General features: G+C 42.7%; 1 protein-coding gene across 10 annotated transcripts in view; it reads left to right on the top strand.

The window, feature by feature from the left end:
* The first annotated feature begins 8,194 nt into the window (after positions 1-8,194).
* Positions 8,195-23,730, top strand: part of ASIP (agouti signaling protein) — a 91,321-nt gene continuing 75,785 nt past the window's right edge. For all 10 annotated transcript variants that reach the window (XR_008701632.1, XR_008701637.1, XR_008701634.1 and 7 more), the window contains exons 1-2: positions 8,195-8,286; positions 22,446-22,519. The gene's annotated coding sequence lies outside the window, so the exon portion shown is untranslated. The remainder of the gene's footprint in view (positions 8,287-22,445; positions 22,520-23,730) is intronic.

Genomic DNA, 23,730 nt, shown 5'->3' on the forward strand with positions numbered 1-23,730 from the left:
CATGCTATACAGTACCAGCCTGGCTGGTACCTTTCGCCAATTGGACTATATGCACATATGTTCTTCAGCATTTTGAGCCTCTGGAAACTGGAGGTGCAGTGTCCTCCTGGCATCACCGTTGGCTTTGTAGCTGAACACTGGAACTTGTGCAGGGTGGTGTACAGCCTCCAAAACCAGAAGAAAGAAGATATGATAGGAGTGCTTGGGCCATGTTCTACCTATGGCTGTGCTTCAGATTCTGTTTTGAGCACCTGCCTGGAAATGGATATCAGGGAAAGATTGTGCCATTTTCTTCACTGATTGATTTATAACATTCTAAGAGAGAATGTGTTGATATTTTTTGCATTTTAAAAAGGTCACTTTATAATCAGTTGAGAGAACAGGAGTGAGAAACATGTTATCTTTATCCTGACAAAGCTGTTGAGAGGACATGGCTGTGTTCTTTGGGAACACAGTAAGTCTCCTACATGCAAACCTTCACGGTGTGAACTTTCAAAGATGTGAACATGCATCTGGTTCATAGAAGGAACCAGAACCTGTGCTCTCAATGTCAAGTATGAGTGAAATTTCAGCTTGCCCTCTGTCTCCTATTGCTGATGATCCTTCAGCTCTACCACCTCCCATCTCCTCTCCCTCCTCCAGTTAGTAACTCTTCTTGCCTGTTCACTCGATGGCAGTCCCTGTAAGCCAACTGTTGTACTGACCGCTGTACTTTTTGAGGTACTGTACTGTAAGATTAATATGTTTTCTTTAAAAAAAAAAAACCACTCAGATGTACATAGAAAGGATAATCAAGATAGGCCATATGCTGGGATATAAAAGTAACCTTAACAAACTTTAAAGTTAGGGTTCAGCAATATGTGAACCATGAACTTCCTGATGTTCAAGCTGGTTTTAGAAAAGGCAGAGGATCAGGTCAGATCAGATCAGATCAGTCGCTCAGTCATGTCTGACTCTTTGTGACCCCATGAATCGCAGCACGCCAGGCCTCCCTGTCCATCACTAACTCCCGGAGTTCACTCAGACTCACGTCCATCAAGTCAGTGATGCCATCCAGCCGTCTCATCCTCTGTCATCCCCTTCTCCTCCTGCCCCCAATCCCTCCCAGCATCAGAGTCTTTTCCAATGAGTCAACTCTTCGCATGAGGTGGCCAAAGTACTGGAGTTTCAGCTTTAGCATCATTCCTTCCAAAGAAATCCCAGGGCTGATCTCCTTCAGAATGGACTGGTTGAATCTCCTTGCAGCCCAAGGGACTCTCAAGAGTCTTCTCCAACACCACACTTCAAAAGCATCAATTCTTCGGCACTCAGCCTTCTTCACAGTCCAGTTCTCACATCCATACATGACCACAGGAAAAACCATAGCCTTGACTAGACAAACCTTTGTTGGCAAAGAACCAGAGATCAAATTGCCAACATCTGTTGGGTCATGGAAAAAGCAAGAGAGTTCCAGAAAAACATCTATTTCTGCTTTATTGACTATGCCAAAGACTTTGACTATGTGGATCACAATAAACTGGAAAATTCTGAAAGAGATGGGAATCCCAGACCACCTGACCTTCCTCTTGAGAAACCTATATGCAGGTCAGGAAGCAACAGTTAGAACTGGACATGGAACAACAGACTGGTTCCAAATAGGAAAAGGAGTACGTCAAAGCTGTATATTGTCACCCTGTTTATTTAACTTATATGTAGAGTACATCATGAGAAATGCTGGGCTGGAAGAAACACAAGCTGGAATCAAGATTGCCGGGAGAAATATCAATAACCTCAGATATGCAGATGACACCACCCTTATGGCAGAAAGTGAAGAGGAACTCAAAAGCCTCTTGATGAAAGTGAAAGTGGAGAGTGAAAAAGTTGGCTTAAAGCTCAACATTCAGAAAATGAAGATCATGGCATCTGGTCCCATCACTTCATGGGAAATAGATGGGGAAACAGTGGAAACAGTGTCAGACTTTATTTTTTGGGGCTCCAAAATCACTGCAGATGGTGACTGCAGCCATGAAATTAAAAGACGTTTACTCCTTGGAAGGAAAGTTATGACCAAGCTAGATAGCATATTCAAAAGCAGAGACATTACTTTGCCAACAAAGGTTCGTCTAGTCAAGGCTATGGTTTTTCCTGTGGTCATGTATGGATGTGAGAGTTGGACTGTGAAGAAGGCTGAGCGCCGAAGAATTGATGCTTTTGAACTGTGGTGTTGGAGAAGACTCTTGAGAGTCCCTTGGACTGCAAGGAGATCCAACCAGTCCATTCTGAAGGAGATCAGCCCTGGGATTTCTTTGGAAGGAATGATGCTAAAGCTGAAACTCCAGTACTTTGGCCACCTCATGCGAAGAGTTGACTCATTGGAAAAGACTCTGATGCTGGGAGGGATTGAGAGCAGGAGGAGAAGGGGACTATGGAGGATGAGATGGCTGGATGGCATCACTGACTCGATGGACATGAGTCTGAGTGAACTCTGGAAGTTGGTGATGGACAGGGAGGCCTGGCGTGCTGGGATTCATGGGGTTGCAAAGAGTTGGACATTACTGAGTGACTGATCTGATCTGATCTAAACTTTAAAGTTGGCATCAATCATGATGGATGGCAACACCAACTTGATGGACATGAGTTTAAGCAAGCTCCAGGAATTGGTGATGAACAGGGAAGCCTGTCATGTGGCAGTCCATGGGGTCACAAAGAGTTGGACACAATTGAGTGACTGAACTGAACTGAAACTTAAAAGAATTTAAATCATGCAAAGTATATCTTCTGACCATCATGGAATTAGATTAGAAACCCAAACCAGAAAGATAACAGGAAAATCTTCGAATATTTAGATAGTAAACAACATTCTTCTAAATAATCAGAAAGTCAAAGAGTGTCAGGTGAAATTATAAAATATTTTTACTGAACTAAAATAATACAGCAAATCAAAGATTTTAGAATGCAGTACTTAGAGGGAAATTTATAGCATTAAATGCTTATATTAGAAAAGAAGAAAAGGCTCAAATAAATAAACTAAGCTTTCACTTTAAGAAACCAGAGATGAACAAACTAAACCCATGGCAAGTAAAAGGAAGGAAACAATAAAGATAATAGCAGGAATCAATGGAATTGAAAACAGGAAAAAGCAAGATAAAAAGCTAGTTCTTTGAAAAGAGCCATAATATTGATCTACTTCTAGCAATATCAACAACAAAAAAAGATACAAATTACCATAATCAGTAATGAAAGGGGCTATGTGCATTTTTACAATAGTGTTATTTATTTATTTTTGGCTGTGCTGAGTCTTTGTTGCTGTGGGGGCTTTTCTCTATTAACAGTTGCAGTGAGCGAGGGCTGCTCTCTAGTTGTGGGGCTCGGCTTCTCATTGTGGTGGTTTCTCTCATTGCAGAGCAAGGGCTCTATGGCACATGGGCTTTAGTAGTCGCAGCACATGGGCTCAGTAGTTGTAGCTCCCGGGCTCTAGGGCACAGGTTCAATAGTTTTGGGCTTAGTTGCTCTGTGGCACATGGGATCCTCCTGGATCAGGGATCACCTGTGTCTCCTACACTGTCAGGAGGATTTTTTATCACTGACCCACCAGGGAAGCCTGGGATTATATACTTTTAAAAAATAATAAAAATTGCAGACATTTAAAAGAGAGTAAGGGAAGACTATGAACAACTCTATGCACATACATTTGACACCTCAGATGAAATGAACTCATTCCTTGAAAACCACAAAACTCACTCAAGATGAAATAGATAACCTCAATATTTCCATAACTATTAAAGACATTGATTGAAAGGAGTCTCTTCTCCCAAATGTTTTAGCTTACATACTGTACTATTCCATTTGCATCACATTTTAAAAAAAATCAAAAACTATAGTGGTAAAGAAAAAATGAGTGGTTGCCAGGGGTTAGTTAGGGATGAGGGCAGGGTGGAGAATATGACTACAAAGCAATAGTATGAGGGAAATTTTGGGGGTTATGTAACTGTTCTGTATTCTATTTATGAATCTATACATGTAAAATGAACTGTATACACAAAAAAGTCAATTTTACTGTATGTTTGCTTAAAACAATTTTTTTTTCATTTAATTAGGACCCCTTGGGCAAATGGCTGATTCCAGAGCTGGGGCACAGGAGGTACAAGATGAGCCTGGAACATCTTCTTGTGCTATAAAGTAAGGAATTACTCAAAATAAAAATGGGCACGTGTCTTGAGGGCAAATGAGCTAGTTTGAAGGAGTTCCTACGGACCATATCTTGAAATTTTAGCACCAAAATAATTAAAGATGGTAATAATTATAAACCATTAAAAATAGAAATTTATGAATCTCAACTTACAGCAAATAAATACATACATTTATACATGCATAAGTACATACTATTGCTTACAATAGAATGTCTTAACACTTTTGGCTAAATATAGAGGGAATGCTGAGGTTGTGAAGTCCTATTTTGCAGTCGGCATAACAAAGATTGACTCAGGCAAGACTAAGAATGAATATTAAATCTAGGAGTAAATCTTTATGAGGTACAGGATATTTGCATGATCTAACTGTGTCCCTTTGGAAGAGGCAATGGCAACTCACTCCAGTACTCTTGCCTGGAAAATCCCATGGATGGAGGAGCCTGGTAGGCTGCAGTCCAAGAGTCAGACACGACTGAGCGACTTCACTTTCGCTTTTCACTTTCATGCATTGGAGAAGGAAATGGCAGCCCACTCCAGTATTCTTGCCTGGAGAATCCCAGGGAAGACCGAGCCTGATGGGCTGCCGGTTATGGGGTCGCACAGAGTCAGACATGACTGAAGCGACTTAGCAGCAGCAGCAGCAGCACTGCTATAGTGTGTCCCATAGGTGGTTACCAGGGAAAAATTAGTAATTTCTCAGTGGAGAAATCAAATAATTTGACCTGGTGATTACAACATCACCAATAAGGGTTAGATGGCTATTGTGTGGCTTATGTGTGTGCATGCTAAGTCACTTCAGTTGTGTCTGACTCTTTTGCGACCCTACAGACTGTAGCCTGCTAGGCTCCTCTGTCCATGGAGTTCTCCAGGCAAGAATATTGGAGTGGGTTGCCATTCCCTTATCCAGAGGATCTTCCCAACCCAGGGATTGTCCAGGTTCGATTACAGGTGGACTCTACAGTCTGAGCCTAGAAAATATTCAGCGTATATATTTGTATATAAATAATTCCTACTCAATAATAAAAAGACAAACAAGCCCAATTGAAAAAGGGGGAAAAAATGAGATAGGTGCTTCATAAAGGAAAATGTACAGGTGGACAATTAACATATGAAAAAATTCTTAACATTATTATGCATCAAGAAAACAAACCACAATGAGATACCATTTTACACCCACTAGAATAACAGCAACAAAAAACAAGAAAAACTGTCATTTCCAAATGCTGGTGAGGATGTGCAGCAAATAGAACTTTCATAAATTGCTGATGAGAATGTAAAAATGATTTAATTGAATTCTGTCCCTACTGAAAAAAACAACGTGGTTTGCCAGTGTTCGTGAAAATGTAAACTAGCCAGATATGCTGTAAAGAGCACTGGGAAAGAAATCAAAAGCTCCCAAGAATAATTCACAATTCTGCCACTACTGCTGAGTAAATCACTTAATTGCTCTGGGTTGAGGGGTTTTTTAATATGTAAAATTAAAGATATATACTAAATTATCTCCACAAGCTCTTCCAATAATAAAGTTCCATGAGGTAGTTGTTGTTCAGTTGCTAAGTCGTGTCCAACTCTTTGCAACCCCATGGACTGCAACATGCCAGGCTCCCCTGTCCTTCACCATCTCCCAGAGTTTGCTCAAACTCATGTCCATTGAATTGGTGATTTCAAATTCAGTGGGATGACTGTACAGGTCAGAAAAGAAAGATAACTCACAAAGGAAAGAAAAGTCTTTTGGTGCATCACACTCTGTACTAACTACTTTACAAAGCTATCTCATTTACTCTTATGATGTAAATTTAATGTTCCCATTTTTAAAATTTAAATATTTATATAGAGGAGAAATTGAAGCTCACAGAGTCTATGTGATTTGGAAGCCCACATTCCTTTCCCATCCTATCTCATCTTTGTCTAGGGAATTAAATTCTTCCACGGATTTTTCTTATTCCTTCCACAGATGTTTCCTTGACCACCCTGGTCCAGGGTGATTTCTTCTTTTTCAGAGTTTCTCTGGTACGTATCACCCATACTTCCAATTTCATACCTATAACTTTATGCAGGGTTGGTTATATTTGACTCACTTATTAATCTGTACACATTTATTGAACAGCCACCATGAAGCCCCACTAGGCAGTGGAGATCCACAAATAAGTAAGACACAGTCCCTGCCCTCAAGAGTTAAAATTTAGTGAAGGAGACAATCAGCAATCTATTAACACCCTGATCCATTTTAAGAGTAAATCACTTTCTCTATAAAACAAACAGACATACCACTGATGAGGCTGAAAGCCACAAGGGGAATTTTTAATTACTGAATTACAATAGCAAATATTCCATAAGCATCGAGGGCAAAACAAAGAGGTGGTAATAATTGACTGAGAAACTTAAATTCGAAGCAGTAGCACTTTTCCCAGGCAGAGAGTATGCATGTGAGCCAAGCTCCCAGCCCTGTGGCAATCCAGAATGACTGGTAGCACACTGCTGTCTTCTTAACACATCCCTGTGGTGGGGGTAGGGGCAAGGATCTTATCTATTGCCTAGGCATGGCTTTAGGAACAAGACTATCTATTCCAGCCAACGTTCTAGCCAGTTTCACCGCTGACAATGTATTTCTAAGGTAGTCTTCTTGAGTGCAATGACAGTTTTCTGACAAATGGGGAAAGTCCACAGATAAAAATTATGTGAGCAGAATCTGGTACATAGAAAAGATTCTCCTCTGCTTTGGTTTCTTCCTGGTTCTTGTAGTCAGTCTGGATCTTTCTCTCTAGAAATGTTAAGTTATATTTTTTTTCTTCAGTGTCATACTCTGGGATACTGAGTTAATTTATTCCAATTTAATTTAATGAGCACTTTCAATATGCAAAACAATATGGTTGTTACTTAAAGGAAATAAACATGAATAAGAAAGGATTCCTTCAAAGAGTTGAGAGTCATGTAAATAATTATCTAGGCTATAGACCTGGTAATGTCGTGTTCTGTGACAAGTAAGAGCTATATAGGGAAGCCAGATACATGGTCTAGTACATTCTACCCCTTAGGATTAAAATCACTGCTATCTCCAAGGTTCTGGGCTGGGTTATATTAATGAGGAGTCCTGGTCATGTTTACTAATAGGGTTTTCCCAGAAATGAACCTGCAAGTGTTCTCTGAAGTGGGACTGAATTCAGACACAGGATCTATTAGTCTTATCATTGTGACCTAGGATCTAAGAAAAAGAGATGAATCCCTGTGATTTCGTATTACCCAACTTCTTTCCCAGAGGTACCCCTGAGGTACCAACCCAAACTTCATCCTGCCGGCTAAGCAAGAGGTGAGGCAGGTGAATAGATTCTCTCTAAAATGCACAGGAAGCCGAAATTCCCTTTCAGCTAAGGGAACTGAAATTCATTGAGCATCTCTCATGTATTGATGTTACACATATATTTCATTTAAAGTTCATGTTATCACTTGAGAGTATCATTGCCCCCATTTTATATCTGAGGAAACTGAGGCCTAAAGAGGTTAAATAACTTGCCCAAGGCCACAAAGCTAGTAAGTAGTGTTGATTCAACTTGGAGAATGGCACTGGATGGAGACATAATTCAGAAATCTGCTGAGTCCTGGCTCTGCCAGGAATCTGTCATGGCTAAGTGATATTTCAGATTATCAAACTGCTCCAAAGCTACGGACAGGAGGCCACCGCATAGCACACTATACTCCAGACAACATTTGAAAGTCAGTTTCACCAAATCCTTTTGGTCTCCAAAATCCAGTTTTTTGCACCTTAATTTTAGGATACTTCCAGATTAGATATGTGATAGCTCAGTTGCCATAAAGCAAAATAACTCACCCCAGGGAAGCTCCTGCTGAATTGGCAACACTCTGGGAGGTGGAGATCCTTGATACAGGGGGAAGCCAGGGAGCAGGAGACTATAGAGGTTCCTTAGCCCTGAAAGCACTGAAGACCCAGGAGGCCAGGCAAGGCACACAGAGGAGTGGCCCCACAGCTGGTGGTCATTAACAGGGTTGCATAAAAAGCAGAGGAAAGGCAGGGGAGGGTTTTGGTCAGCCTGCCAAAAGTTACTGAACCAAATCGTGGACCCTCAGTTCCCTGACCCTTCCCATTCAGCAATTTCCACAGGTAAGTCCAAAGGGGAACTGCTTTAGGAATCCGATAATTTAATTCTGCCTTGCTGATATAAGGATATGGAAAGGTTGTTGCTGAACCATGAAAGTAGCTGGGATTTTTGGCCTCTGGAGGAGAATTCAATCTGGGGCCAAAGATGAAGCTTGGTTGCTCAGAGCTTTTAGTAATAAAGTTTTATTAAAGTATAAAAGAGATAGAGGAGCTATCCCACATTGAAGGTCAGGAAGGGCGGCGGTGAGGAGATACCCCTCATCCAAGGTAAGGAGCAATGGCTGCGCTTTGCTGGAGCAGCCGTGAAGAGATACCCCACGCCCAAGGTAAGAGAAACCCAAGTAAGACAGTAGGTGTTGCAAGAGGGCATCACAGGGCAAACACACTGAAACCATATGCAGAAAACTAGTCAATCTAATCACACTAGGACCACAGCCTTGTCTAACTCAATGAAACTAAGCCATGCCCATGAGGCAACCCAAGACGGGCGGGTCATGGTGGAGAGATTTGACAGAATGTGGTCCACTGGAGAAGGGAATGGCAAACCACTTTAGTATTCTTGCCTTGAGAACCCCATGAACAGTATGAAAGGGCAAAATGATAGGATACTGAAAGAGAAACTCCCCAGGTCAGTAGGTGCCCCATATGCTACTGGAGATCAGTGGAGAAGTAACTCCAGAAAGAATGAAGGGATGGAGCCAAAGCAAAAACAATACCCAGCTGTGGATGTGACTGGTGATAGAAGCAAGGTCTGATGCTGTAAAGAGCAATATTGCATAGGAACCTGGAATGTCAGGTCCATGAATCAAGGCAAATTGGAAGTGGTCAAACAAGAGATGGCAAGAGTGAATGTCGACATTCTAGGAATCAGCAAACTGAAATGGACTGGAATGGGTGAATTTAACTCAGATGACCATTATATCTACTACTGTGGGCAGGAATCCCTCAGAAGAAATGGAGTGGCCGTCATGGTCAACAAAAGAGTCCGAAATGCAGTACTTGGATGCAATCTCAAAAATGACAGAATGATCTCTGTTCGTTTCCAGAGCAAACCATTCAGTATCACAGTAATCCAAGTCTATGCCCCAACCAGTAACGCTGAAGAAGCTAAAGTTGAACGGTTCTATGAAGACCTAGAAGACCTTTAAGAACTAACACCCAAAAAAGATGTCCTTTTCATTATAGGGGACTGGAATGCAAAAGTAGGAAGTCAAGAAACACCTGGAGTAACAGGCAAATTTGGCCTTGGAATATGGAATGAAGCAGGGCAAAGACTTATAGAGTTTTGCCAAGAAAATGCACTGGTCATAGCAAACACCCTCTTCCAACAACACAAGAGAAGACTCTATACATGGACATCACCAGATGGTCAACACCAAAATCAGATTGATTATATTCTGTGCAGCCAAAGATGGAGAAGCTCTATATAGTCAGCAAAACAAGACCAGGAGCTGACTGTGGCTCAGATCATGAACTCCTTATTGCCAAATTCAGACTGAAATTGAAGAAAGTAGGGAAAACCACTAGACCATTCAGGTATGACCTAAATCAAATCCTTTATGATTATACAGTGGAAGTGAGAAATAGATTTAAGGGCCTAGATCTGATAGATAGAGTGCCTGATGAACTATGGACGGAGGTTCGTGACATTGTACAGGAGACAGGGATCAAGACCATTCCCATAGAAAAGAAATACAAAAAAGCAAAATGGCTGTCTGGGGAGGCCTTACAAATAGCTGTGAAAAGAAGAGAAGTGAAAAGCAAAGGAGAAAAGAAAAGATATAAGCATCTGAATGCAGAGTTCCTAGCAAGAAGAGATAAGAAAGCCTTCTTCAGTGATCAATGCAAAGAAATAGAGGAAAACAACAGAATGGGAAAGACTAGAGATCTCTTCAAGAAAATCAGAGATACCAAAGGAACATTTCATGCAAAGATGAGCTCGATAAAGGACAGAAATGGTATGGACCTAACAGAAGCACAAGATATTAAGAAGAGATGGCAAGAATGCACAGAAGAACTGTACAAAAAAGATCTTCACGACCCAGATAATCATGATGGTGTGATCACTGACCTAGAGCCAGACATCCTGGAATGTGAAGTCAAGTGGGCCTTAGAAAGCATAACTACGAACAAAGCTAGTGGAGGTGATGGAATTCCAGTTGAGCTATTTCAAATCCTGAAAGATGATGCTGTGAAAGTGCTGCACTCAATATGCCAGCAAGTTTGGAAAACTCAGCAGTGGCCACAGGACTGGAAAAGGTCAGTTTTCATTCCAATCCCAAAGAAAGGCAATGCCAAAGAACACTCAAAGTATGGCACAATGCACTCATCTCACACGCTAGTAAAGTAATGCTCAAAATTCTCCAAGCCAGGCTTCAGCAATACGTGAACCGTGAACTTCCAGATGTTCAAGCTGGTTTTAGAAAAGGCAGAGGAACCAGAGATCAAATTGCCAAATCCGCTGGATCATGGAAAAAGCAAGAGAGTTCCAGAAAAACATCTATTTCTGCTTTATTGACTATGCCAAAGCCTTTGACTGTGTGGATCACAATAAACTGTGGAAAATTCTGAAAGAGATGGGAATCCCAGACCACCTGACCTTCCTCTTGAGAAACCTATATGCAGGTCAGGAAGCAACAGTTAGAATTGTTCATGGAACAACAGACTGGTTCCAAATAGGAAAAGGAGTTCGTCAAGGCTGTATATTGTCACCCTGTTTATTTAACTTATATGCGGAGTACATCATGAGAAACGCTGGGCTGGAAGAAACACAAGCTGGAATCAAGATTGCCGGGAGAAATATCAATAACCTCAGATATGCAGATGACACCACCCTTATGGCAGAAAGTGAAGAGGAACTCAAAAGCCTCTTGATGAAGGTGAAAGAGGAAAGTGAAAAAGTTGGCTTAAAGCTCAACATTCAGAAAATGAAGATCATGGCATCTGGTCCCACCACTTCATGGGAAATAGATGGGGAAACAGTGGAAACAGTGTCCAGACTTCATTTTTCTGGGCTCCAAAATCACTGCAGATGGTGACTGCAGCCATGAAATTAAAAGACTCTTACTCCTTGGAAGGAAAGTTATGACCAAGCTAGATAGCATATTCAAAAGCAGAGACATTACTTTGCCAACAAAGTTCCGTCTAGTCAAGGCTATGGTTTTTCCTGTGGTCATGTATGGATGTGAGAGTTGGACTGTGAAGAAGGCTGAGCGATGAAGAATTGATGCTTTTGAACTGTGGTGTTGGAGAAGACTCTTGAGAGTCCCTTGGACTGCAAGGAGATCCAACCAGTCCATTCTGAAGGAGATCAGCCCTGGGATTTCTTTGGAAGGAATGATGCTAAAGCTGAAACTCCAGTACTTTGGCCACCTCATGCGAAGAGTTGACTCATTGGAAAAGACTCTGATGCTGGGAGGGATTGGGGGCAGGAGGAGAAGGGGACGACAGAGGATGAGATGGCTGGATGGCATCACTGACTCGATGGACGTGAGTCTGAGTGAACTCCAGGAGTTGGTGATGGACAGGGAGGCCTGGCGTGCTGCGATTCATGGGGTCCCAAAGAGTCAGACATGACTGAGCGACTGATCTGATCTGATCTGAAAAGAGATGGAGAAAACTTCTGACATAGACATCAGAAGGGGGCAGAAAGAGTGCCCACTTGCTAGTGTTAGCAATAACTTTTTAATTAGTTATTACAATGAATCAAAAGAATGTCTGGAGGTTGTAAAGATCTTACTAGACCCACTCCCATAATTTACATTTTTAAGAAAACAGGATTCATTTCAGTTCAGTTCAGTTGCTCAGTCGTGTCCAACTCTTTGCGACCCCATGAATCGCAACATGCCAGGCCTCCCTGTCCATCACCAACTCCTGGAGTTCACTCAGACTCACGTCCATGGAGTTAGTGATGCCATCCAGCCATCTCATCCTCTGTCGTCCCCTTCTCTTCCTGCCCCCAATCCCTCCCAGCATCAGAGTCTTTTCCAATGAGTCAACTCTTCGCATGAGGTGGCCAAAGTACTGGAGTTTCAGCTTTAGCATCATTCCTTCCAAAGAAATCCCAGGGCTGATCTCCTTCAGAATGGACTGGTTGGATCTCCTTGCAGTCCAAGGGACTCTCAAGAGTCTTCTCCAACACCACACTTCAAAAGCATCAATTATTCGGCGCTCAGCTTTCTTCACAGTCCAACTTTCACATCCATGCATGACCACTGGAAAACCCATAGCCTTGACTAGACGGACCTTTGTTGGCAAAGTAATGTCTCTGCTTTTCAATATGCCATCTAGGTTGGTCATAACTTTTCTTCCAAGGAGTAAGCGTCTTTTAATTTCATGGCTGCAGTCACCATCTGTAGTGATTTTGGAGCACACGAAAATAAAGTCTGACACTGTTTCCACTGTTTCCCCATCTATTTCCCATGAAGTGGTGGGACCAGATGTCATGATCTTTGTTTTCTGAATGTTGAGCTTTAAGCCAACTTTTTCACTCTCCTCTTTCAGCTTCATTAAGAGACTTTTAGTTCCTCTTCACTTTCTGCCATAAGGGTGGTGTCATCTGCATATCTGAGGTTATTGATATTTCTCCTGGCAATCTTGATTCCAGCTTGTGTTTCTTCCAGCCCAGCGTTTCTCATGATATATTCTGCATAGAAGTTAAATAAGCAGGGTGACAATATACAGCTTTGACGTACTCCTTTTCCTATTTGGAACCAGTCTGTTGGTCCATGTCCAGTTCTAACTGTTGCTTCCTGACCTGCATACAAATTTCTCAAGAGGCAGGTCAGGTGGTCTAGGATTCCCATCTCTTTCAGAATTTTCCACAGTTTATTGTGATCCACACAGTCAAAGGCTTTGGCATAGTCAATAAAGCAGAAATAGATGTTTTTCTGGAACTCTCTTGCTTTTTCCATGATCCAGCGGATGTTGGCAATTTGATCTCTGGTTCCTCTGCCTTTTCTAAAACCAGCTTGAACATCTGGAAGTTCACAGTTTACGTATGGCTGAAGCCTGGCTTGGAGAATTTTGAGCATTACTTTACTAGCGTGTGAGTTGAGTGCAATTGTGCAGTAGTTTGAGCATTCTTTGGCATTGCCTTTCTTTGGGATTGGAATGAAAACTGACCTTTTCCAATCCTGTGGCCACTGCTGAATTTTCCAAACTTGCTGGCATATTGAGTGCAGCACTTTCACAGCATCATCTTTCAGGATTTCAAATAGCTCAACTGGAATTCCATCACCTCCACTAGCTTTGTTCATAGTGATGCTTTCTAAGGCCCACTTGACTTCACATTCCAGGATGTCTGGCTCTAGGTCAGTGATCACACCATCGTGATTATCTGGGTCGTGAAGATCTTTTTTGTACAGTTCTTCTGTGCATTCTTGCCACCTCTTAATATCTTCTGCTTCTGTTAGGTCCATGCCATTTCTGTCCTTTATCGAGCCCATCTTTGCCTGAAATGTTCCCTTGGTATCTCTCATTTTCTTGAAGAGATCTCTAGTCTTTCCCATTCTGTTGTTTCCCTCTATTTCTTTGCATTGATCGCTGAAGAAGGCTTTCTTATCTCTCCTTGCTATTCTTTGGAACTCTGCATTCAGATGCTTATATCTTTCCTTTTCTCCTTTGCTTTTCACTTCTCTTCTTTTCACAGCTATTTGTAAGGCCTCCCCAGACAGCCATTTTGCTCTTTTGCATTTCTTTTCCATGGGATGGTCTTGATGCCTGTCTCCTGTATAATGTCACGAACCTCCATACATAGTTCATCAGGCAGTCTATCTATTAGATATAGTCCCTTAAATCTATTTCTCACTTCCACTGTATAATCATAAGGAATTTGATTTAGGTCATACCTGAATGGTCTAGTGGTTTTCCCTACTTTCTTCAATTTCAGTCTGAATTTGGCAATAAGGAGTTCATGGTCTGAGCCACAGTCAGCTCCTGGTCTTGTTTTTGCTGACTGTATAGAGCTTCTCCATCTTTGGCTGCACAGAATATAATCAATCTGATTTCGGTGTTGACCATCTGGTGATGTCCATGTGTAGAGTCTTCTCTTGTGTTGTTGAAAGAGGGTGTTTGCTATGACCAGTGCATATTCTTGCACAACTCTATATAAGTCTTTGCCCTGCTTCATTCCGTATTCCAAGGCCAAATTTGCCTGTTACTCCAGGTGTTTCTTGACTTCCTACTTTTGCATTCCAGTCCCCTATAATGGAAAGGACATCTTTTTTGGATGTTAGTTCTAAAAGGTCTTCTAGGTCTTCATAGAACTGTTCAACTTCAGCTCCTTCAGCATTACTGGTTGAGAGGCAAGTCAGGTGCCCATAATTTACATTTTTAAGATAACAGGATTAGCCAGAAGGTTTTCAGAAAGGAGAAACTGTCCTCAAGCAGGATACCTTGTTATATAATCCTTAGTACAGAGTTTAAACTGAGTTGTTTGTTGTATAATCATCAGTTCCAGGCTTAAAGATAAAAACGTTTTATGTGACTAAGACTAAGGAATGCAGAGGGAAAAAAAAGTTTGTCCTTTCCTCCTTCTTGAGAATTCCAGATCCCTATCTCCTCCTCTAGAACCCTGACCCCTCTCGCCTTGGGAATCTCCGGACTTCTTGTCAACCTGCCTAGGAATTGACTCTCTCAGTATCAAAAAGGACAAACTTTTTTGGTCCCAAATTTCCCAAACTGCTTTGGAGAGATTCAGATACTTATTTTATTTTACAGATAGTAGTTACAGACTTTATGTATCCATCACTCATATCATCTGTGCAAAATCAAGAAGTACAAGTTTAGCATACCAATCTCTTAGATATGGAAGTCCCTTGTCGGTTTGTTTTCAGTGCGAGACCTAGCTTGAGCACATCACTTACTGTAAATGACCTTTGCAAGGGGAAGCTACCTTAGAGTAGTTTTACCACTTGAAAATGAGATAGGACCATTGCAAAAGTAAATAAAAATCAATAATCAAAAGCCGGATCCTAAGTCTAAGAGAAGAAAAAAATCACCTTAAAAGTGATTCTACTCTATCAGTGCATGGCATTTCCACTATCCAGCTGCCTTTGCTCTACAGCCCTCCTTCTGGGTCCAGGCCAGCCTTAGTGCCTCCTGCTGACCCAGGCATTCAGGAAGAAGAAAATGCTGTTGCTGCCTTGTTTCTGTCTCTGGAAAGGATGCCTTTCCTCCTCGCCTGCAGATCTTCCTCAGGTGGGACTAATGGACTCCTGCCTTCAGAACATACAGAGGCATCTCATCTGAGTGATCTCATCTGTTTCCCTGGTTTTGTTTATAACTATATACCAGTGACACCCAAATCTGCATGTCTAGCTTAAAGCTCTCCCCAGAACTTTGGGCTTCCTTGGTGGTTCAGATGGTAAAGAATCTGCCGGCAGCACGAGAGACCTGGGTTCGATCCCTGGAGAAGGGAATGGCAACCCACTCCAGTATTCTTGCCTGGAGAATCCCTATGGACAGAGGAGCCTGGTGGGCTATGGGCTACAGTCCATGGGGTCTCAAAGAGTCAGACATGACTAAGCATCTAAGTTCAGTCAGAATTTTAGTTTTATTTCTAATAGATTCCTAGATATCTCTATTTCAGTGTATTCCACAGATATGGTAGAGTAAAAAGAACTCACCCCCCTTCCTTGCTCTTCCTCTGGAATTTAGCATCTATTAATAATTGGTGATACCATCAGCTACACAGTCACCTAAACTAGACGCTGGAGAGCCTTCCTTGATTTCTCTTTTGCCCTTACTCACCCCCTTGCATCCAAGGCCCTTGGTTCTGTTGCCTCTTCCCCAAACCTTACTACTCCAAGTGCTCATTCATCTTTCCTCTGTATTATTCTGCTTTAACCTAGATTGTTTTCTCTGGTCTCTTTGTTTCCAAATGTGTCACATCAATCTACCCTCTGCTAGCACAATATTTGGGAATTAAATCTGACCATATGTCTCTCCTGCCTAAAACCTTTCAGCAACACTGCAGGATATGGTCCAGGTTCCTTAATCTGATATTTATAAGGCGCTCTCTGTCTGTTTCTCCTGACCTTTCGGCCCTTCCTGCCTGCATGTTTCCCTCCACATATTTGCTATCACTGGCCTTTCTGTCTGCACTGTGCTCTCCTTCTATTGTCAGTGCCCCAGCCCCACATAGCTAAATCCTAGTCATCATGTAAGGTTCAACTCAGATCTCACTTCTTCTGAGAAGCCTTCCCTGACTAGCCCCAACCCTTGGTCCATTAGGTGCTGGCATACCTTATGTATACCTCTGTCAATACATAAACCTCATTTATTATTTCTATAATTATTTTATATTTATCTCTTCTTCTGGACTGTAAGCTCTTTGTAGGCAGAGACAATGTCTTTGTATTCACCATTTCTAGAATAGGTCATGGCATAAACTAAGCCTCCAATAATTGTTTGAATGACTGAATATCATAAAAGTAGTCTCAGCTTTAAAAAAAAATATGTATGTATGGATATTTATTTTGGGGTCTCTGCTGCTACGCACGGGCTTTCTCTAGTTGCGGCCTGTGGGGTCTCTACTCTCTAGTTGCAGTGGCTTCTCTTGTTGCAGAGCAGGGCTCTAGGGCATGTGGGCTTCAGTAGTTGCGTATGTGGGCTCAGAGTTCCAGCATGGCTTAATCACTCTGCAGCATGTGGGATTTTTCAGACCAGGGATCAAATCTGTGTTCCCTGCATTGGCAGTCCGATTCTTAACCACTGGAACATCACGGAAGTCCCCGAGGTTTGTTTTTTTTTTAAATCTTCAGTGGTAAAAACTGAAAAAGTATTTTAGCTAACCTCAGGTACTTAGCATTCTATTGCACTAAGTCCCTGCATTTTAGGTAGTGAACTGAATCGATTTCTCTGAATATATTTTAATTTTATGCTAAAAATTACATAGTGATATTGAAAAAATGTATTCCTTAAACATTCCAGTGCCCAATTTGATGACTGATGTCTTGGGTTCTCTCCTTGTCTCCCCTCCATTGGGTTCCCAAAGAGTTCCAGCTGAGACACACGCACCTCAAATATTCTTCTCCCCAAGCCAGAGCTCTGATGTGGCCACCTGGGGGCAGTGCAGACTTGTGGAAGGACTTCACAGAGCGGTGCCGGGAGTCCCAGTGCTGAGCAGTCCTTGCACGCCACTCTGCCCAGTTTCTTTTCCTCCCACTTTGACTCAGGCTTCCACTGAACTGACTTGTCAGTGCCCCAACCCCACATAGCTAAATCCTAGTCATCATGTAAGGTTCAACTCAGATCTCACTTCTTCTTGAGAGGGGACTTGAGGAGGGGACTGGAATAGGTGATCAGGTGTGAGACACACTCACAGAGCCTCTCCAATTCCTGAGAGGCAGGGTTAAACAAATCAAGCTGGAGGTTTCTTTGAGCCCGGAAACCAGGGAAGTGTGGAGGCTGGTGTTAAACACAGTCTAACAGGTATAACTTTGTTCCATGATGTGCAGGTCAAAAAATGTCACATTTCTTTAGTTCTCTAAAATAGTCTTGGCTCCTATCTACCAGTGGGCGAAAAACCCAGTCTTGGTCCTCTTTTCAGGAGCTCACAGGTATTTCAGAGACGTCTCTCAGTCAGTGCCATTCACCGTTGGAGTTCTTTGCCCATGTCAATTGTCTATTCTAGGACCCTTTTTGTAGGCCTAACTGGGGCATGAGACTCCAAAAGAGCAGTGCCTCTGGTCACCTCTTGGCACACAGTCATCCCCATTCAAGGTCCTGCTGTGCCAGGGGTCTGTGGGAGAGCGGGAGTAGGACCTGGCCGCACAAGGAGACCATGGTGCTCCCTAGCTTAAGCGCCAGGCTCAGGAAATTCTCTCTTCTCTAATCCTAAGAGCCCTTTTTTGTGTCAGAAAAAAACAACTTGATCCCCTCTGAGACCTGGGCTGATTTCAAAAACAAAAATCTGTTAGAAAGGCAAATGAAGCTCCAGCACAAAAGGCCCTGAGTCATTCTTTGGGGGTGGCAAGCGTAGGAGAAGATAGGAATGGTTCATTCTTCCACAAAGAACCGAAGTGGCTGACACCACGGAAAATAAGACAGTTAATTCCTCAAGAGGGTTAGCCTGTCAAACACTAAAGCACTGCTTACTTCATTCTTTGTTCCTGGAGTATGGAGCCTCTCCGAGAAGAGGCAGTAGGCTGTTTGGCAGGTAGAGCTCCACACTGAACATGTACTGGCCTTATGGTGACCCAAGGACAAAACAGCAGATGAGACCAGGGAGTCTCGGAATCAAGCGCAGATAAAAGCACTTCCTTGAGCTGGCCCACTGTTCTAACAGCGTCTCCCACTCTAATCAACTTTATTTCCCTCTCATTCTGTCTCATGTCTGGAAATTCTTTTCCAACCTGCGCACAGACCACGACAGACCTCAGACCGGGAAGTGCTTTAGGCTGAAAGTAAGCAGCAAATCTGGGCTCCCTCATCTTCTGCGTAGGTCCCAGATTAACTAGGGAGGATGGAGCTGGCACTCCCAGGTTCTAGTTCCCGGGACTGGCCTCATTCAGACCTTCTCATTTCCTGATCTCTGGAAGGGGTTTGAAGAATTACCTTAGGGTAATGAGAGAATTACCCTAAGGCCACATCTAACCCTTGAATAATGAACTGCATAATGGAATAACAGAGCAATCTTGATTACTGATTTCTTTTGTGTAAATTTTTATTTTTTGATATCTAATTAAAATATCCTTATTTTTGATTATTGAGATTTTTGGAACCCCCGTAAATTTAACACCTTAGATGCATGCCCTGCTTGTCTCACCCTGGCCTGTCTACTGGCAGCTGCCCCTGCCTGAACCACCTTGAGCCCTTGTAGTTCATTCATGGGATGTAACCTGAGCCTAGCTATGTGTGAGACCAAGGATGGGACCCTGGCATTTCACTCTGACCCTGGGTGAGAGTAGGGGGCCTAGCATCCTTGGCTAGTATTTCGCCCAGACTCTCAGCTGGACTGTACTGAAGTGACACCTGTAAGGTGCAATGAGACCTCTGGGCATTGAGCCAAGAGTCCTTTGATTCTTTTTTTATCATACATAGAGAGAATTTATTAATATACCACTATTCATCAGGGGTCATATGAGGATCTAAGAATTTCAGAAAATCTAGGTTGTTCTGATTTAAGTCCACATTCTTTAATGTGGTGCATAAGAAGGCCAGCCCTTCACCACTGCATTTCATCTGCCTCATATCTAGCCATTCCCCCATGTATACTATATTCTTGTCACAGGGAACTGTTTGGTCTCCTTGTTGTTTTCCAAGCATAAGTACTTTCACGCCTCCATGCCTTTGCTTATGCTGTTTCCTTGCCTGGAATACCTTTTTTTCCTTCCTCTCTGCTTGATAAATTCTTTACTTATCTTCAAGGCCCAAATCAAATGTCATCTCCTCTGTAGTTTCCACTAATATGTTCCCCTTATTGAAGTTCACTCACACTCCTCATAGGCAAGGCAATAGCACCCCACTCCAGTACTCTTGCCTGGAAAAATCCCGTGGGTGGAGGAGCCTGGTGGGCTGCTCCATGGGGTCACTAAGAGTCGGACACAACTGAAGCGACTTAGCAGAAGCAGCAGCACGCTCCTGATAGCCCCCATCCCAATTTCATGTATCTGTTTTTTATGTCTCTTTATAAGATGATGAACTTAGTGAATGACTTGAAAGAGTGACTCCTGAGGTTGCTTCCTCTCCCCCTCATCTTCATTCATTCTCCCTGTCCTATAACTTCATTCATCTTTGTATCCGCAGCACTTAGCATAATGCTTGGCACGTAGGAAGTACTTAACAAACATATGATGAAAGCTGCAAGGCGAAATGTGCTTCCTTTATTTTCACTTTCTATTTCCACTTCTCAGGAGATTTTGGTTACTGCTCTCAATTTCCTCCTCTGATCATTTCTGTTCTTTCTGACCATATGCATCCCATCCCAATTTTACCTAGCTTTCTGGAGCTAGCTCTCCCAACCCACTCCACTCATTTATTCTGCAAGTCAGCACATACTTATTGAACACATGCTTTTCTGCAGGCACTATTCTAGGCATTGAGGATACAGCAGTGACCAGGATAGATGGGGTACTTCCATGGAGCTTACGTTATTGAAAAACTGAACTAAAACGAGTAACAAGATAATTTCAGATAATGATGAGGTTTAGAAAGGAAGTAAAGTGATGTGACAGGGTGTAAAGAGAAGTTAGGTAAGTCCTCTCTGACGAGGAGACACTGAAATCTGGAGGAAAGAAGAAGGCAATATGGGTATCTGCAGAAAAAAATTTCAAGTAGAAATGTCAGTAAGTGCACAGGCCTAGAGACAAGATCAAATGACTGAAAATTGTAAAGCATTATATAAAGAACAAAATGATTAAGGCTTTCCTTAGACTGTCAGTAATCCTTTCATTCCTTTCACAACAGAGTAGCTTCAGTCCCTTCTGAGAAGTGGTTGACTTCTCCTAACCTCCACCTTTTCTACCACTCATATCACAGAATTTTCTTCCACTGAATCCCATTGAAATTCATCTGACTGAAGTACCAATCCATGGTATTAGATGCTTTGTGTGGTCCCTTTTGAGGCACTTCTCTCCTCCATCACCTCCAGAAGCACTAAGTGCTGCTGTCCCATCTCCAGAAAAGGTTTACCTCACAGGAACACTCAAACGGAAATCCGGGGGTGGGGATCAGGGGCAGCATTAAGGAGGAAAGGTCAGTTCTCTGGACAGACATCCACAAGTGGGAGAGCCTAGCATCCACTTGAGTGAATCCCAGGAGTGTCTCCTCATCCCCTACAGCCATTCTTGTTACCTTTTCTCTAAACTGTGTGTTGCCTTCCACTGGGCTGCCAAGTCCAGCTGGTGAGGGAGTCCAGAAGAGCTGGCCTCCTCTCTTAGATGCCAGAGCAGCTGCTTAAAAAAGCCGAAGGGCTTCCTGCTGCTAGAGACATGAAACACTCTCAGTAAGCCAGGAGCCAGAATCAAAACCATATGGTTTGCTTTGCAGAAAAGATCACAGGGCCTGAAAAATTAGAGGAAGGAGGGCCAGCCAGGGGACAAGTTTTGGGAGTAAGGTGGGTGCACCTATCCCATTCCTAGCAACCCTGCACTCACTAGTATAGCTCCCTACCCTGCCACCTAAGGGTACTTCTGTCCTTGGACTCCTGGCCCATTTGGACTTTCTTCAGGCCCAGATTGATAGAAGTTCTAACAATAAAGTTCAGAAGAATGAGATTATATCCTCTCCCTGGAACATCTTGGTCTCTTAAAGTCCTCCTGACCAGATGCCCCTCAAATGAAAACTGTCCCCATTTACTCTTATCTCTAAGGAACCAACATACCTCACACCTTAAACATATTAAACTAGCAGTCTTTTATCTGTTTGTTTCCTGTGAATCTAAATAGATACAGGGTCTCTAAGATTTTTCTTAGATTTTTAAACTTATCTTAGGTTTTTCCCAAGTTCTCCTGAGGTAGATCCATAAGCATTAAAAAGAAATTCATACTCAATGACTCCTTTTAAAAGGATAAGCTGCTGCTGCTAAATCACTTCAGTCGTGTTCGACTCTGTGCGACACCATAGACGGCCTCCCACCAGGCCAAAGTACAAGCTATATGGTCATAATGTGGGAGCCTGGATTTAGATATGCTTTTGGGCTTGACACGTCAGAGCTCTGCTAGTTCCAACAGGTTCCTGTCCTTCCTGCTACGTGAGCCAGGATTGTTTAAGGACAAGTTGGAGAGGAGGTGCTGTATGCCTGAAACTGGGATGGCCTGCTGTGTCTTCTGCTCTGCAGACCAAGGCCAAGGTACCCCAGGAAAGAATGAATCCTAATTCTCACTGTCCAACCCACCACTTCAGTGGCTCCCTGTAAATGGCAGCATTTGTGGGGAGAGGTCTGTGTCCACAAGTCTCTATGTCCATGCAGAAGAGTCTGGGGCAGCTGCCTTTGCTTTAGGTCCCAGGCTGACCCATAAATGGGAGGAAGATTCCAGGCAGCCCTTTATTATAAGAAAGAGATAGAGCCTCAGTGTTTCAGAGTTGAGTGCCTGTGCCACAAGCCTCTCCTGTAATCTGTTCACCCAGAGCAGGTCTGCAGTATGCTGGGTCATGGAAGAAAAAGCAAACAAGAAGACAGAACAAATAAACTGAGTTTTCCTAACTTTTTTCTGCAGGTATTTTCTTGGACAGAAAGGGAAATGAAAAGTTTGATAGAGAGGATGGTTCTCCTTCTTGGCTACTGTTGAAGGTAAGTGTTGACAAGGTTGTATGATCAGGGATTTGAGGGTAGGATTTTTGTCTTAAGCTTCCCAAAGCTGCAAGGATGATCCTGTTCCTGCCTTCCAGACTGCCTGACTCGTTCCACTATAAGTCATTGGAAAAGACCCTGATGTTGGGAAAGATTGAAGGCAGGAAGTTTTTGACCAAAATAAATTATATTTTAATGTTGTTGTTTAGTCACTAAGTCACGTCCAGCTCTTTTGCAACCCCCCGGACTGTAGCCTACCAGGTTCCTCTGTCCATGGGATTTTCCAGGCAAGAATACTGGAGTGGGTTGCTATTTCCTTCTCCAGGAGATCTTCCTGACCCAGGGATTGAACCTGGGTCTCCCGTATTGTAGGCAGACATATATATATATATATATATATATATATATACCCTCTCTTATTCAAGCATCACAATAATACTACATTTAGGAAAGAGAGAGTATGCATATCACTATTATGTAGGAAACAAACATGAAGAGATTAACTGACCTGCCCAAACTAGCTCTCTTGTCACCAGAGTCAAGACTAGAACACGAATTTCCTAACTTGCAGTTCAGTGCCTTTTTCATCATTTCACCTTAAGAACAAACATCTTCCAAAAGTTACAGTAAGACAGGGTATTCACAATCATTGAACTCCTTCCCTGGGCCCCTCTTATAATTATGGGGTCTTCCTCTTTCAAAGCTGATTCATCCTTTGCCACCATATGCTCCCCCAGATTCACACACAGGTCATATGCATGCAACACTACCAGGCACTTTGCATACCATTGTCTCAGTTCATTCCCCAGTATCCCCATTGAGGATATTATTTACCCACGGGACCAATACACTGAAGCTCAGAAAAGGCAGATACATTAGTTTAAAATTGTAGAGCTTATAAGTGTTAGTCAGGAGCTGAAACCAGATCTTCTGATACCCTGATCCCTTTCTGTGATACCCAAGGAATCCAGAGACATGAACCATGTAGGAATCAAACGTAGATCTCAAAACATGAGCAAATATGTGGACTGTTCCTGCAGGAGGCAGATTCTAAGTCTGGGATACCATGTAATACAATACACAACCTCCAGTTTCTCCTATGTGGCAAATACCCTTCCCACGGGGTATCCTCACAGAAACAGGCGATACAGGCAAGTGTGCTTAAGTGGCATGTGCTGCCCCGCCTCCCCCTTCCAGAGGTTTGGTCACAG

This window comes from Bubalus kerabau, chromosome 13 (genome assembly GCF_029407905.1).
Source record: "Bubalus kerabau isolate K-KA32 ecotype Philippines breed swamp buffalo chromosome 13, PCC_UOA_SB_1v2, whole genome shotgun sequence".
Classification (NCBI taxonomy): Eukaryota; Metazoa; Chordata; class Mammalia; order Artiodactyla; family Bovidae; genus Bubalus; species Bubalus kerabau.